The following is a 17,630-nucleotide window of genomic DNA, read 5'->3' on the forward strand; positions in this document are numbered from 1 at the left end:
TAAATTGGCTCAATGCACTAACTACATACGCCAAATCAGGCCTAGTTGTACTCAAGTAGATTAGACTCCCAACTAGCTGTCTATACAATATCGCATATGCCTCCTTAGATCCATCATCATTCTGAAGTTCTAAATTCTGCTGTAAAGGTATTGTTGCAGCTTTTCACTGATCCATTCTGAACTTTTCTAGTAAGCTCCTGACATACTTACTCTGTGACAGAAAAGTTTGTCCAAAATCCCTCCAGACTTCCAAACCCAAACAGTAATGTAGCTCTCCAAGGTCTTTCATCTCAAAGACTTGTGACATCTTCTCCTTGATTTCTTTAATGAGATTATCAACATTCCCTGTAATGATTAGATCATCTACATATAAAGAAATCAAAACAATCCTTCCCTCTTTATCAAACACGGTATAAAGATTAGGGTCATTTTTGCTCCTTTTATAACCATGCTGCAGGAAAAATGAATCAATTTTGTCATACCATGACCTAGGTGCCTGTTTTAGTCCATACAACACTTTCTTCAACCTGCAAACTAAATGTTCTTCCCCCTATTTGACAAACCCCTCAGGTTGCACTAAGTAGACTTCTTCTTTTAAGTCCCCATTTAAAAATGCAGATTTAACATCTAGCTGGTGAATCATCCAATGGTGTTTAGTAGCTAAAGAAATTATCATTTTGATTGTGTTTAATTTAGCTACAGGGGAAAATGTTTCATCATAATCTATGCCTTCTTGTTGCGAATACCCCTTTGCAACCAGCCTAGATTTATACTTATCTATGCTCCCATCTGCTTTAAATTTAGGCTTATACAACCATTTGCATCCTATGGGTTGTTTGCCTTTAGGTAGTTTAACTAAATCCCAAGTTTTGTTTTTGAGAATTGATTCATATTCCTCTTCCATAGCAGCCCTCCATTCATTATATTGACTAGCTTCTTTATAACTAGAGGGTTCAACAACATTCATCATACTAGTTATAAAAGAATTTTCCCTATATCTTGCTGGCAACTGAGCTTTCCTACCTGATCTCCTGAGTGGTGGGGTAGCTTCAAACCTTGTCTGATCATCATTTTCTAGACTTGGCTTGACAGCTACATCATCTTCTTTCCCTTCCTGCTGCTGCTCATTGCTGTCACCTGATTCATCACTTCCTTCTTCCACCAACAAGGGCACGTGCCATTCTTCATTAGCACTCTCATGGCTTCCTTCATTAACCTGCTCATGAAACACTACATCTCTGCTTGCAAAAACTTTATGAGTAGAGGGATTAAACAGTTTGTAAGCCTTAAATTCTGTACAATACCCAACAAAGATACATTTGATGGCCTTTGAATCTAGTTTCTTTCTATCTTCCTTTGGAACATGGCAAAGGATTTACAGCCAAAAACTCTCAAATGCTTAACTGCAAGCTTATAACCAAATAAAGCTTCAAAAGGAGTTTTAAAATCTAAACTTCTTGTTGGACTCCTATTCTTTAGATATATTGTAGTATTAATTGCTTCAACCCAAAACCCATTAGAAAGATTCTTACCTTTTAACATACTGCGAGCACACTCCACAAGGGTTCTGTTTTTCCTCTCTGCAACCCCGTTTTGTTGAGGAGTGTGGGGTACTGTAAACTGTTTTTGTATCCCATTATCTTTGCAGTATTTGAGAACACAAGATTTCTTGTACTCCCCCCCTTGATTTGAGCAGAGAATCCTGATGCTTTTACCTGTCTGCTTTTCAACCATACTTATGAACTCCTTGAAGTATTCAAAAGTGTGGCTCTTCTTCCTAAGGAAATACACCCAAGTAAATCTAGTACAGTCATCAATAAATAGTAAAAAATAATATGCACCGCCTAACGATCTTGTCTACATAGGCCCGCATAAATCTGTGTGTACCAGCTCGAGTATATCTCTCTTCCTTCTATCAGCATTCACAGGAAATTCATCTCTGTGCAACTTTCCCAGTGCACATGCATCACAATCAATATGAATAGGTTTTAAAATAGGAAGACCTTCAACCATACCTCTTTTTTGTAAAAGCAACAGATCATTGAAGTTAATATGGCCGAACCTTTAATGCCATAAGTCCATTGTAGTCATGGTAGATGATGTCAATGCCTGATGTGGTGCGCTTTTGACATTTAGCTTGTACAATCCTCCCACACGAATACCTGATGCAATAGGCTTCATACTATCCAACAAATCTTTAATAACACAATATGATTTATAAAACTCTACCTTGAGATTCTGATCAGTTATAGTAGAAACAGAGATCAAATTCTTTTTTATCCCAAGTACATACATCACATTATGAATATGTCTAATATTTCCATCAGGCAAAACAACAAGAATATTACCATAACCTTTCATTTGGTACCCTCTATCATTGCCAAGATATATGTTTGCTCCACTGCTGGTCTTTTTGAAGTCTTCAAACCACTGTCTGTTCCCTATCATATGGATAGATGCACTTGAGTCCACAAATCAGGTATCTGCTTCATCATCCTTAGCCGAAAGCACAGATTCAGATATGAATAGTCAGATGTTCTGACTTTGTTCCTCATCAGCAAAATGACATGCATTTTGTTTATGTCTTTTCTGACCTTCATCAAACTTCTTATTCATGCAATATCTGGCTATATGGTCAGTTCTACCACAATAAAAACATTTGGTCCCAAAGTCATTTATATTGAAAGACGTACCTTGAGGTGAGGGCATCTTTCTCTGTGGGGTTGCGCTGCTCTTCTGTGTTGCATTGTCTTTCCTCTAAAGGGCTTCTTCTTCGCCATTAAGGCTAGATCTGAACTCTAAGGTTTATGAGTCAGTCACCTTTCCTCCTCTTGCATGAGGATCCCTATCAATTCTTCAAACACAGGGGATTTTTCTTTTGCATTCAAACCAGTGATGAACATCCGATACTCATCAGTCATACCATTCATGGTAATTGTGACCAAATATGTATTTGACATAACTTCATTGATGTCACCTAACTTGTTCTTAAGCTCCTTGATCTGCGAAATGAATGCTACAGCTGTCTCATTATCCTCCATCTTGATGGAGAGAATCTTGCTCTTCAAGAAAAGTAATCGATTGGTGTTCTTGACCTCATAGAGATCCTTGAGCATCTTCCAGATCTCTAGTGCAATCTTGCAATCACGGATATGGGGAATAATGCAATATTTGACTGACAATTTCAGGAGCATTCTCGCCTTAGTCTCCCACTTGTCCCAGTCTTGGATTGTTGTTGTTGTTCCTCCTGCAACGAGGTTCGATTTCACTTCATCATTGTTCACAATTGTCCATGCATTGTGTCCCTCAAGCAAAGTTTGTAGCTTGAATTTCCAACCAAAGTAATTGGATCCATCCAGCTTGTTGTTTTCATTGAGGTAAGCTTCTGCTAATTGATTATTCATGTTGAATGAATAAAAAACCTTCAACCCCAATAATTAAAAAAAAAACAACCCCGGATCTTCTTAAAAAAAAAAAAAAAAAAACTGCCAAATGCCTGATCCAAAATAAAAACTGAGCCCAAATCCTCCAAACACATGAAAGAATTACTTCAATTCCTTCCTTTAAAAAAAAAAAATTAATCACCCCCTTTATCAAATGAAGAACCCCTCCTTTTCTTTAATTAAAGAATTAAAAAAACTTGAATTCTTTAATAAAAAACTTAAATAAAGAGCCCCATAACAAACTTCAAATTCCTTTCACATTCCATCTGGGCCACCAAAAAGGGATTAACAAAAGAAAACACGAAGACCATAACCATATTCGCTGCGGGGCAGGGATTAAAAAAAACTAATCAAAAACGAGGTTTGTACACGCCTACAAATTCGGAAATAAAGATGGTGGAAACTGGATTCAATCACAACGATCAAACAAGATCGCACAAACCTTTGTGGCCTCCTTCAACCACCTATGGCCTCCTCCACGGCCTCCGATCTCTGCACGCCACCTGCAGCCTCCACAACAAGTCTCCGGCCTCCTGCGGTCTTCTCCTCCTTCTTACCACGCACCAGCAGCTTACCACGCAGTCCCGGCCAGATGTTAGCAGATGGATTCAAATTGAAATCGCAGATAGTTGCCTCCTCCATGCGGCTTCAACGTTGTTCTCACAGGCCCCTTATCGATCCCTCCATGCGATTTGGCATTCTCTCCACCCACAGATTCTGTTCTCTCCACCCACGGATTCAGATCCTCCACAGCATGCAATAAAAAAAACACGCTGATAGCAACAACTATTTACCACGCAGCAACACGTCCTCTTCTTACCGGCTCTAAATTTGATCACAGGTGGTGTTTCTCAGCCTTCTTGATGGCAGCGTTCCTCAGCCTTCTTGACACCTTCAATGAAAAATTCCTTTCAAGCATCAAGAAATACTCAATCCCGTGTCCGCACTTGCAATCAGCAAGCAACACAACAACTGTCACTACGTTGACGGCATGTAGAGGATCTCAGCCTCATGCCCCTGCAGTCTGGGTGCCCACCGGATCTAAAACACAGAACAATAAAAATGTGGCCTCCTTGGCCTCCTCCACGGCCAACGATCACCCCAGCGGCATCAAACAGATTCATAAAACACTGCAGCTCCAAACGTATCCACGACAACCCACCGCAAAAAAACCACGCAGACTTTTCACCTTTCAAGGTTGGCATGATTCAACAATGGTCCACTCGCGCCGCTCCGGAGAATAAAAATCACGTAAGTCCAGAAGTGAAATCAGCGCGACTATTACCTTTAAAACCGTGTTGATCGTCCTCCAAACGCACCGGTTAAATTTCTGCCTCCACTCAGGGTTACAGGCGTCCTCAACTCTGTAGCTCTGATACCATGTCAAAATGTCAATCAAACTTTTATTAGATCAACTAAGCAGGTTACAGGTGTGAAACACCACCTGTAAGACTGCCACTGCAAAACACGCTCTTCCTTACAATCGATTACATGAGAAATATATAAATGCAACACTCATTTAGGGAAGTTGAACAGACTCCTAGAAAACAGGAATAAAATCCTAAACTAGGTTTTAGTTTGAACTGTTACTCTATTAAGCTAGTTCTACATTAATCTCAACATGTATATGCGATAAAACACAAGTTTTATTTTCATTCTAAGCATCTTGTCCTTAAAATTTTGTGAAATAGTGACAAAAATAGTTTTTAAAAATAAATAATTGATTTCACAAGTATTTGTAATTAATTTTTAATGGCCTCATTTATATGCACTAAACAATTGTTTATAAAAAGTAAGAAATAAGTATGTGTTTTTCTTAAGAGGTTATAAGTTTAAAATTAGAAGGGGTAGAGTATGTATGTTTTGGTAGACTTGTCAAATCTCTATGCGGAAATAAGTCCCTTTTCTCAAAAAAAAAAAAAAAAATTATACACCAATTTAATGTCTAACTTAACCTTAAACCTTAAAATTAAATTATATATATATAATTTTACATGGTTACATGAACCATTAAAAAGTAAACAAAATCATGTAACATTAACTTATCATTCATTAAATCATTTTCAATTGATCAATCTTGTGGTGTGGTCTTGTAATAAATTTATTTTAAATTTATGAATAGTTAATAATAGTTCTTAACTTTTTAATAATATAATTTCATTTTATAACAAAATTGATATATCAATTTTGTTTATTAAAATAATATTATGAATTATTGAATTTAATGAACAATGACTTATAATTTCTAATTCCATGTACTTTCTTTTGATTATATATATATATATATATTTTTTTTAAAGATTTCATTTAAATCTTTAATATATACATATATATAAATGAAATCTTTAACCGATAAAGATTTATAATTTCTTTTAATTTTTTTGTTTCGTGTACTTCTTTTGATTCTATTCAATTTATATACACATGAATTTAAATGAAATCTCCAATTACAATGTTTTCATGACCTTTCTTTCCTTTTTGTTCTTTCAAACCAAAATTTACTGGTATTTTCCTTTTATCCTGTAAAACTTGTATATTGCATTGAATTATTGCGTTAGCCTTCATAAACTAACTAGTCCCATAACCATTTAATCAATTAGCCTTCATAGAGTCTCGTAACCATTAATAATTAAAATCTACGTCGAACCACAAATTAGTCAAATGATAATGAGTCATCAACACGCTGACCATGCTCTTTGAAATTCATAGGAATTGTACATGGAAGGCCTAGGAAACCCCAATTAATCAATTACTAAAAAGAATGGATCCATGACCCAAAGGCAGAGGCTTAGGGTTTTTCCCATGGATTTTACAATGGCATTGTAGAAACTACTCAACCTCATTAAATAATCTATGGAGCTATCCACAAGTCCCCATATTATCCCATCAATTAGCTAATCAAAGATGGGTGGAGAATTATACCATCATAATAATTGTAATAAGTTTTTCTCAGCAATACAGGAAACATGTAGCAATATTTGTTAGCACAGTTGTTATGGAGATTTTTTGAGAGTTCATAACCAGGTGTACAGATTGAGATTACCAAGGACTTTTTATAGTATCAAAATCTTGTAAATTCAATGTTTAAAAACTATTTCAAGCCAACTCTGAGTTGGTATAGTTGTTGGTGGAACCATAGTCTACGTTGATAAAATCTCAATGGAGAAGATGGGATCTCTATGTTTCTAAACCTCTGGTTCACTAGTTCAATATTCCCAAGATGGTCACTCAATGCACTACAAAGGAGAGACTTGAGAATCATCCATGGTAAAGTCTAAGATAAAGGTCAAGGAAATCATTGCAATTAGGATATGATTTAGATTTGTTTGTGTTAGCATCGCAGATGACAAAGAATGGAGATAAATTGTGGAACAGAGATTTTCTCTTTTTAGTATTACAAATGAGTTAAATAATATTACATTGGAGACATCAGTAATAAATGACTGCAGTGAGACTAAACAAAACTAGACTCAGTGAAACTAAACCAAGGCACTTGGATGGACGGTTTTGACACCTAGCAGGTGGTTAGAATTAGATTCTCCAACACTCCCCCTTAATTACAGCTACATAAAAAATTCAATTAAGATGTTTGCTAGTCTATGTCTAAGCTAGGCTTACAATTTACAATTTCTTTTTTTTTCTTTTCTTCCAGGTCCTGTAGCCTCTAAATTGTTTCAACTTTTTCTTTTTGTTGTATCCTTCAAACCTTAGTTTCTCCATGCAGGTCTTCAATCATTCCAAGTTGTGCATGCATATCAGCAATGTCTTCAAAAATATGTTTGTATGTGGATCGTTGCCACGTCTCATCTTTTGTAGTGTGTTTTTCTTCATCAATCTGCTACAACATAAGATGAGAATAAAATTTTATCTCTTCAAAACTCCAATACCTGAAAATTTCATTGATGTGTTCATCATGCATGTTGTCTTCAACATTCATTTTTGCAGCTTATATGCAGACCTCATATAGACATGGTGTTGCAAGCCATGCTTCAATGAAACTTAATTTTTCTTCATAATCATAATGTTTACCCGCACATTGGAAATCAATGGTAAGTGTAAAAACATTTGCAAAACCAAATTGGCTTTGTTCCTTATGCTCTGCAATGAGAGCTTTCTCTTGTTGCGCTTCCTTCTTTACCTCTTCCTCTGCCTTTGTCTCTTTCTCTATTGCTTTCTCTTTTTGGGTTTCCTTCTTTGCCCCTACCTCTATCTCTTCCACTTCTTTACTAACCTTATTTGTTGCAGAGTGGTTGTCTTCCACTTAGTTTGCATATTCAAGTGGGATGTATCTCAACAAATAGCATCATGCCGATATGATGTTTTTGTTGCATTATCCACAACCATTCATCTTTACCCAACAATTTTTCATCAAAGTTTACACCAGCAATATTAATTGTGGGATTTACCATAGCATTGACTGCTCCAATAGCAGTTTCACTGTTATCAGCAAGCTATGTTGTTGGATTTACCAAGCTTTGTTTCTGGAATCACAAGTTGTCATCAACAAGCTCTGTTGCTGGAATCACCAAATTTTCATCCACTTGTGGTTGTGCACGATGGGGTTCACGAGCATCTATGTGCTCCTTCTTTGCTTCTTCTGCAAATTTTCCACATTCATCATCCACTTGTGGCTGAGCATAATGGGATTCAACAAACGTTTTCTCTTGTTGTAGATCTATTGCTATATAACCACCTTTATCATCAACTTCAATGCTCCCCCTTACACCAAAACTCATCTCAAGGGTATCCAAAGCCTCCTTGGTTGTCTTGGAATCTGAAATGAGGAGAAGAATGTTGTCATCCTCAGATTCTCTTATGCATTTCAATGCAAATGCGTTTTTTTGCCTCTTCACTTCCAATTCTTTAAAAAAAAACTTCATACATCTTTAGTTGTTGCTTCGACTTTCTTAGCCTCTTGGTTTTTCCCATTTGTTGAGCATTGGCTCACTATGGCTCAACAAACAAATCAAACTTCAAACATAGCGATTAGCTTCTCTACCACACAACTTTAAGCAAATTCAAATTGTAAATGTGGTTATAGATCATGGTGGTGGCATACAACAATAGTTACTCAAAAATCTCAAATAGATTCTCCTTAAATCTTTATTAAAATGGTCAATGAGTTAAAACTCTTTTTCTTTTCACCAAAATATTAAGAAAATATTTGAAAACACTTTGGCACCTGATTTAACGAAACCTTTTTAATTTTTTTAAAAACGTTTACAACCATATAAACCACCGAGCCCATTTTTTAATAACCTTTTCCTTTTTGTTATAAAATAATTCAACGAAGGCATAAAAAGATATGAGCCCTTTCAATTAAATATAGGGAATATTTAAAAAAGGTTTGAAACCCTTCTTGAACATATGAAGCCACTTAAAAATTTTGAGGGCCTTATGAAATTCTTTAAAAAAGAATGCACTTTTATAAAAGCGACTCCTCTTTTTAAATTAAAAAAACGAAGGTTGACGTGAGCTCTTTCGCGCTGCTTTTTTATTGCAGGTGCAAATTGTTTTGTGCTTCGTGCCTAACGGGATGGATGCTTCGTGCTCCTCGAGCTTCGTGGAAAGCCTTTCGAATACCTTAAAAAATTTGAACTTTCTCTAAATAAAGTCCAAGAGCAAACTGAGGCAAGGCCTATTTCCACCCCTATAGATTCATTAATACACCCTTTAAGGACGCCTTTGGAGAAGGACTCTGACATCAGTTTTGACTATCAATTCATGGACATAATTTCTCCGGCAAATACTTTCCAGGGATTGGGTTGATGTCTTTGTAAATCATCCATCCATGACTTATGCCAATGCGAGATGCATCATCCCCATGTGCATGATACATGTGAACTGATCCATGACTTATGCCAATGCGAGATGCATCATCCCCATGCGCATGATACATGTGAATTGAATTAATTTAAACCACTACCGAGATTTGAATTTTCCCAACAAGTTTTGAAATTTTCCCGCCCACATTATTTTGAATTTGGCCGTGGATGAAGCAGCTGAATCCACAAATCGATGCCCGCCCACATTATTTTGAATTTGGTCATGGAAGAAGCGGCTGAATCCACAAATCGATGGGGTTACCAGCCAAGAGTCGAATCCCATATCCACCACTGATCCCAATTCTGCGAGTCTTTTCTTCAAAGACGAGGCAGAGTATGTGGATCCGAATCCAGGGCACTCGTTTCAGGCCATATGAGACCAGATTTTTGGCTTCGAGAACACCTCCGCGGATCCTGCACCCATGAACAGATTCGCCCAGCAGGCGACTTCCTTGAGGGGTTCCAACATGTCTCAGACTATCATGAATGGCTTCAGACTCGAGGTTGTTCCCGTATATAACACTCTCGTAAGTGAGTTCGCAGTGTTCGATCGGTGGTTTGCTTCGGTACCGGCCTCGACTCAACCCAACATAGTCTACATTCATTCTACGACTTCCCATGGAGCCACCATCAATATCCCTAAGCTGTTGGCCAACGGATACCCACAGAAAACCATCTTTGAATCAATAGACGAGTTGGGTTTGTCGTTCAGGATTTATTACCAGAACATCCCGGCCACTCTGTTCTACAGAAATCTTAGAAAACTCAAGTATATTGGCGATTTCCACTCCTACTCAGCTCAATTCAAGGCCCATGCCAGGAATGGGAAGTTGCCCAATTATGTGGTTGTGGAGCAGCACTACATGGATTCCAAGCTCTTCCCCGCCAACGATGACCATCCTTCGCACGATGTAGCCGAGGGCCAGAAATTTGTGAAGGAGGTGTACAAGACGCTCAGATCCAACCCTCAGTGGAATGAGACGTTGTTCCTTATAACTTATGACGAGCATGGCAGATTCTTCGATCACATTCCCACACCTGTGAAGGATGTTCCTAGCCCTGACGACATTATCGACCCCGACCCCTTCTTTTTCAAATTCGACAGGTTAGGGGTTCAAGTCCCCACTAGCATGATTTCGCCATGGATTGACAAAGGAATAGGTTTCGACTCTCTTGGCGCTATCTTCTTCCCTTATCCATAATTCGATTATTTTCCATAACATTGAGTATTATATTAAATAAATTGTTGTTGTAGTGGTACATGGGGCTAACGGACCATATCCATCATCTCAGTTTGAGCATTCATCCATTGCTGCAACAGTCAAGAAGTTATTCAATCTACAATCCAATTTCTTGAGCAAGAGAGACGCTTGGTTTGGAACTTTCGAAGTTGTCGTATAGAAGTGCAGCAGCCCAAGAACAAACTGCCCAGGTACTCTAGGACCTAACAAATCTTCTTCTCACCATAACTAATTGTTGATCGAATTAGGCTTCTGCCCAAACTTAGTAGTTTCGATCTGGTTTTTATTGGCCTTGCAGAGACACTGTCGAACCCTCCAAAGATAAGGCAGAGTGGAGCGAACGAGGAAGCGAAGTTAAGCGAGTTTCAGGAGGAACTACTGCAGCTGGCAGCTCAATTGAACGGAGATTATACTCTCAGGAGTCATCCAGAGGAGATCAGGAAGAAAATGAATGTGAGAGAGGGTAACAAATACATCGAGGATTATGTGAGGCGTTTCTTTGAGGCAAGCCGATTGGCTAAAAGGCTTAGAGCTTATGACCATGAGATTGTAAAGATGAGACCTTCTCTCACTACCAGAGCCGCCAGTGGAGGATCAACCTCCAAGACCACCCACCCCTAGTGCTACACATATAATTACATATTATAAAGTTTCTGATTCTATGGCATATAAAACAGATGAATGTAACTCAGTCCTTTGGGAATAAAATCAGTGGATTACTTTTTATTGGTCCGCTTTTCTTCAAAAATGTTAAAGAGTTCCCTGGCGCTACTAATTTTAACTGTGATATGTTTTCGTTTATTAGTTATTTGGGATTTATTTTGATTGAAAGAATGGTTTATATCCTCGTTCAAATTTTTGCTATTGAGTTATAGTGTTTTCATGTAAATTTGTTGTACATAAACATTGTTGTATTCGTTTCTGGCCTTATAAACTTTTTGTAAACTATTAAAAATTTGTTCTGAAAACAACAATCTTCTTCTAACCCTTTTACAAAGAAAAAATAAATTGCGTATTCATTCACAAAGTCAGTAAAAATTGTTACATGTTATCTTGAACTATCTAAAACCGAAATGCACGTATTCGCACTAGCTAAAAATGAAGGAAATGCTACTTATTATTAATTTCATGAAAATGACAGTGTAGAAATAATAGATCTTTCTGACAACCAAACACTAACAATGAGGGCAACCAATATTTCCACCCCTATAGACCCATTAAGAGACTCTAAGGACAGTCTTGGGAGATGGGTTCTGACATCAGCTTTTGCTGTCAACCCGTGTGCATCATTTCCCTGGCTAACAGATTCTGATTAATAGGAAAATGTGTTGACGTCTCTGTATGTATTCACATTCATCCACCATGACTTTTGTCGATGCCACATGATCCACCATGCGCATGATGGATCCCAGAAATTGCGTTGATAGTACCATGGGGTACGCCATGTGTTTGGAGGTTATGGCATGGAGCATACATGATAGTATGCTCAAGTTTTTAAATTGTGCGTGGGTGAATGAAATTCAAATTTGAAATCGCTCTGGAAAACCAACCGCGCCTTCATTTTCTTCAAAAACCCAAACCTCTATGTGAACCATGCCCATTATCGTCGATAGAAGAACTCTGGAATTGGTAAGACTTCGTCCAGAGGTCAGTTCATCGGGGAGAGCTCCGACATGATGCCCTATACAGATAACAAGTTCTCCTCATCCCGCTTGTTGCCGAAGCACATCCATAGAACAATGCATATGAGCGTGGTTCGAAACTGGTACACGATACTAACCGCTCCACTACTGCGGGTAGCTTCGTTACTCATTTTTTCCACCAGGCGACCTATGCTACATTCCCTCACCTTCCAAAAGGCAGATTGGAAATATTGGTTGCCGTAGACTAACGCCTATTTTGTGGATGCTCCGCGCCTTCAGAATTCATTCACATCATTGCATGAAGGTCTTTAAGTTTATGGGAGCCCCAGGGTCAAATCTTGTCAGCCTAAGTCGGTTCATTTTAAGTTTTGGGAGCCCCAACATCGAGTCTCATCGGCTTAAGTCAGTCCATTTTAAGTTTCGAGGAGTCCCAGGATCGAATTTGGTCGGCATAAGTGGTTCATATCACTTTGTTCGCAACTCGGGGCCAGGTGCCATGATGACAGATCACGAGAGAATCTATCCGATGACGGAAAATATCGAGAAGGATGCAGGCGAATATGTAAACGAGAAGCTGAGCGCTCCATTGGCGCCCAATTCCAGCAATCTTTCGTCTGAGAAGGGCGGGGTCGATCCCGTGCTCATTCCGCCTGCTTCAAATGGGCGGATGAGAGTTAAGGTTCCAAAGGACCAAGTTATCTCCAGAAGAGAGCATCCCAAATACTTGTCACCGCCTCCCAAGCATTGGTGCTCTTGTTGCCGCTGCTTGTGCTGTGCCATTTGCTTTTTAATCACTCGTCGTGATCGTCGCGGTCGCCTGTGGCGTTCTGTACTTTGTCTTCCGGCCCAAGATCCCCAAATACTCTGTCGACAGCATCCATATTACTAATTTCACCTTCAACCCCGTCGTTTCAGTACAAATTGTCAATTCGATGTGAAAATAAAGGCCCAGAATCCCAACAAGAGGATCGGTATGTATTATCTCGACAACAGCCATCTCACGGTTTTGTATTCAGGCTCGGAGCTCTGCACAGGCTCCCTGCCGGTATTCTACCAGGGCCACAAGAACACCACTTTGTTGGACGTGGAACTCAATGGGATCGGTGCTAAGCTCACCAACGCCATGAAGTTTACGCTCAATGCGCAGATAAATCAGGCGAGCATTCCCCTCAAATTGAAGGTAGATGTTCCAGTGAAGATAAAGTTTTGGAAATTGAAGTTATGGAAGATAACAGTTCGCGCGTGATGGGACCTTACCGTCGACCAGCTCGATGCCAAGGCCACAGTGACTGTTAAGAATTCCAAGGTGCGAGTGAAGCTGTGAGGATTGTGCGCAACTTAGGATGCACTGAATTCATGGTTAGGGCACAGTTAGGGTTAAGTGTTTTTGTGATAGGACCATATAGATGCTACGGCTGCAGATATATTTTTTTGATATACAATTTGTTTTGTTCAGACTCCATATAAAATATTAATGCCCAACTTTTAGTTGGCAGACATATTATTTTTAATAGCGTGGCCCTGTTTATATTGAGACATGTTTTAGTATTTCCAAAATATAATTGGATTCTTTACTCTCTATTGTTCTTTCCTTTCTCTTACAAATGAGTCAGTATTTTTTGGGTATGGTGGTGAAATTTACAATTGAATGGGTATGGTGGTGAAATTTACAATTGAAGATTATATATTTTAGGAATATTTTAGAATGAGATTAGATGTAGAGTATCTAGATCAATTGTTTGAGCCATTACTGTCTGTTATGAAACCAGCTCACAAAAAGATAGAAAAGAGAGATCCATGCCTTAGAATTCAGCCTCTTCGAGGGGGCAACCTCCTTTACATTACATAAATGAACAATTCTTGGATGATACAAATGAAAATACCTCCTTTCTATATATAGGAGTCTAAGTGGTCCCAATACAATCAAGGCCTACATAACAATAATATTGTAAGGCACAACAGTAACAATAGTGGGCTTCTATGTGGCACAATAGTAACAATATGGGCACTACATGGGTACATCAATATAATAAGTGGGTTGTACTAATAACAATAAGGGGTTACACTAGTAGTATAGGGGCCTAACATGCCCCTCTCCTTCAAAAAGCGTTGTCCTCAACGCTTGAGTAGTTCTTGATGCTTCTGTATAAGATTCTTGTCCTCCCATGTGGAATCTTCAGCGGGTAAGTTCTTCCACTTGATGAGATACTCTGAAATTGATCGATTTCGTAGCTGTTGGGTTCTTGTTTCTATGACTGCTCCATGTTCCAATATGATTTTTCCTTCTTCTTCAATTTCTGGCAATATTGTTTGAATTGGGATCTTTTGCAACTTTTGAATAAATGGCCATATTTCTTCGTACTTCTTCCCTTCATCCCTTGCTTCGTTTATCCAATCTGGTTGGATAATAGAAATAGCACAAAACAATGCTTCCACATCCTCATCCTTGAAGAGTCTTCCCATTCGGTAAGGTCGCCATTTTTTAAGTGCACTTAGTATTGCCAACATTTCCTGTTGTTTCATTTGATTTTGCACCGAAGTGGCGCTATCCTTTAAAAGTTGGAGAACTTGTTGTTGATGCTCGTTGTGATCTTTCACTGCTTGAACCTTTTTCTTCTTGATATGTCCTTCTAAATTTAGAGTTTGAGGAGTGGTAATTTCTTCCAATCCTTTACAAGATATGGTCGGATTCATTTCTTGACGCTTGATGTGATTTTTCACTTCTTGAACATTTTTCTTCTTGATATGTCCTTTTGTCTTGCTAGTTTGAGGAGTGGTAATTCCAACCAGTGAAGTACAAGATATGGTTGGATTCATTTCTTCATTCTTGATGTGATCTTTCACTTCTTGCACCTTTTCCTTCTTGATATTTCCTTCTATCTTGAGAGTTTGAGGAGTGGTCATTCTTGCCAATAGTTTACAAGATATGTTCTGATTCATTTCTTCTTTCTCTGGGGTCGGGTCCTGGCATATATCATCTTCTTTTGATGTTTCTTGATCCTTTTCTTCCTCCTCTTCATACTCTATGTAAAATAATTTCTTCTCAGCACACTTATGACCTTTAGTGCATTTGCTATCACAATTGTAACAAAGCCCTTTTTCTCTTTTTTCTTCCAATTGTTGTGGTGTAACCCTTGTAGGTTGTGGAAGGCTGGGAGAAACAACACTTCCCTCCTTATAGTTGTGAGGGGTATGCTTCCTGGTTTCCATAATTTTGCTTTCCATTATGTCACAAAACCCTTTTACTCTTTCCAATTGTTGTGGTGTTGCTCTAAAGAAGGTGTTGCTCTTTATATCCTTATATTGTGCTATCATTTCCTCCGTGAAAATTGACCACGTAACAAGTTTTTTACGAGAACAAAGCCCTTTGTACCATAAAAATTGATCTGGTTCTAAATATGAAGATGCAATACATACCTTTTGTAACAGTTGTACACCATGTATATCAAAATATTGCTCCATCTGAAGTATCCAATTTACCGGATCCTTGCCATCAAACTTCCTCATCTTGCTTTTTCTTGATTTTAGGAGCTCTACCTTAAAACGACTGTAACTATGTACTTTAAGATCTTTAAGTTCTAAACTTGTGACCTGTAGTAGCCCTCTGTGTCCTCTTTCCAATGCCACAAGTCTGATCCAAATTGGATTCTCCAAGAAAAAGTTATGCACAATCTCCCGCAGTGACCTGATTATAGACTAGTTCAGTAGAGCGAAATTGTATGAAGTTCCACGTGTCACTGTTTCAACCTTTAACTCTAAAAAATATATAAACAGAAGCTACAGTCCATCGTCTTTCTGTACCTTCTTATGAAATTTCAATCCGATGCTCAGAAAGAAAGTTATGACGATTTTCCCCAGGTCACCTGTTTTGAGTGTAATTCAGGAGTCTGCAAAAAGACCAACTTCCACAGATCATATCTCCGAAAATATCGTGCGAAACGATCTGAAATTTGGACCCAAGGTTCAGCGCCAATTCTTCTCAAATGGGTTTTTTTTGCGACTTCTGAAACGTCACAGAAACAAAGTTATAGCGAAAATGCCACGATGACCTGTTTGGAGCAACGAAACCCTAGAATCCAAAGCTCTGATCCCAAATGTTATGAAACCAGCTCACAAAAAGATAGAAAAGAGAGATCCACGCCTTAGAATTCAGCCTCTTCGAGGGGGCAACCTCCTTTACATTACATAAATGAACAATTCTTGGATGATACAAATGAAAATACCTCCTTTCTATATATAGGAGTCTAAGTGGTCCCAATACAATCAAGGCCTACATAACAATAATATTGTAAGGCACAACAGTAACAATAGTGGGCTTCTATGTGGCACAATAGTAACAATATGGGCACTACATGGGTACATCAATATAATAAGTGGGTTGTACTAATAACAATAAGGGGTTACACTAGTAGTATAGGGGCCTAACACTGTCGGCAAGCCTTATTTCCACCCCTATCGGATATTTATTACAGCTTAAGAGTACGAGAAACAGTACCCTGACAGTGGGTTTTGGCTGCCTCGATAGGGGGACTCCCTTCTCCTCGGTTTCTCGGCAATAAATAACGCAATTATTTCCAGCGACTGCTCCATGACCATACAATACCGACGAGAATGTGCTTCATGGACATAGTATACATGATAGTATGTAATCCAATCCATGGACATTAATACTCATCTACCCATTTGATTTGAATTCAAATTTGAATTTTGAAGCGCACTATTTTATTTATTTCATTGCAGTTAAATGGATTTCAGCAATTCACCAGGCTCCATTGACAAACCTCACCATGTGTTGCCTCTTCGTTACTCCTTCAGGCCTGTCGTTCTGGTATGGAAGGCAAGCCAAGGATGACAGCTAGCTAGCATACTTTGGAGACTACATAAGTCTCGCCCACAGAGCTTGAATCTGTGCCATTGCTGGTTTGGAATTTAAAATTGAATCGATGATCCTCGACTAAACATGGTTGTGAACCAACTCGTAGTGACTCATTTACTAATGATGAAACTAGAAGCCTATATTCCATAGCTAATCTCCTTTGGGCCTTTCCACCATTAGAAGATGGAGAAAGATATTGACTCTCCTTGTGCGGAGCTTTCACAGGTGAAGAGGTACAAGATAAAGTTCGCGACCACATTCTCGCATAACCTGTGCCAAGTTCGTTTTGCTCTCACAATTTCGGTGAGTATTCTCAAAACTTCACTCTAATGATGGTTCATAGATTTATCCTTCCTTTTACAATCATTAATCCTCGCATCCTCCTCTTCTATATCAATACACAACTTAGACTCTAAAACAAAGGTTTTTGTGTGGCTTATTGCATGCGTATCATGCACTATATTATTAAATTGGAGAATCAGATCCCACTGTGTGTGCTGAAGGGAGTTTTCGACTACATGACAGAGACAAGAGACGCTCAAAACTTTCCATTCAATCATCTGTTGTTAGATATGTGCCAAGAGGTTTCTCCTTTCCCATGT

At 38.5% G+C, this 17,630-nt stretch overlaps 2 pseudogenes; both read left to right on the plus strand.

The window, feature by feature from the left end:
- Window positions 1–4,505: 4,505 nt before the first annotated feature.
- LOC149144093 (non-specific phospholipase C2-like) lies at window positions 4,506–11,130 on the plus strand (annotated as a pseudogene).
- Window positions 11,131–12,651: 1,521 nt separating this feature from the next.
- On the plus strand, window positions 12,652–13,476 carry LOC149144094 (NDR1/HIN1-like protein 6 pseudogene; annotated as a pseudogene).
- Window positions 13,477–17,630: the final 4,154 nt, after the last annotated feature.

Source organism: Pinus tabuliformis, chromosome X (assembly GCF_031772625.1).
Source record: "Pinus tabuliformis cultivar Carrire ecotype Pingquan chromosome X, CPIR1, whole genome shotgun sequence".
Lineage (NCBI taxonomy): Eukaryota > Viridiplantae > Streptophyta > Pinopsida > Pinales > Pinaceae > Pinus > Pinus tabuliformis.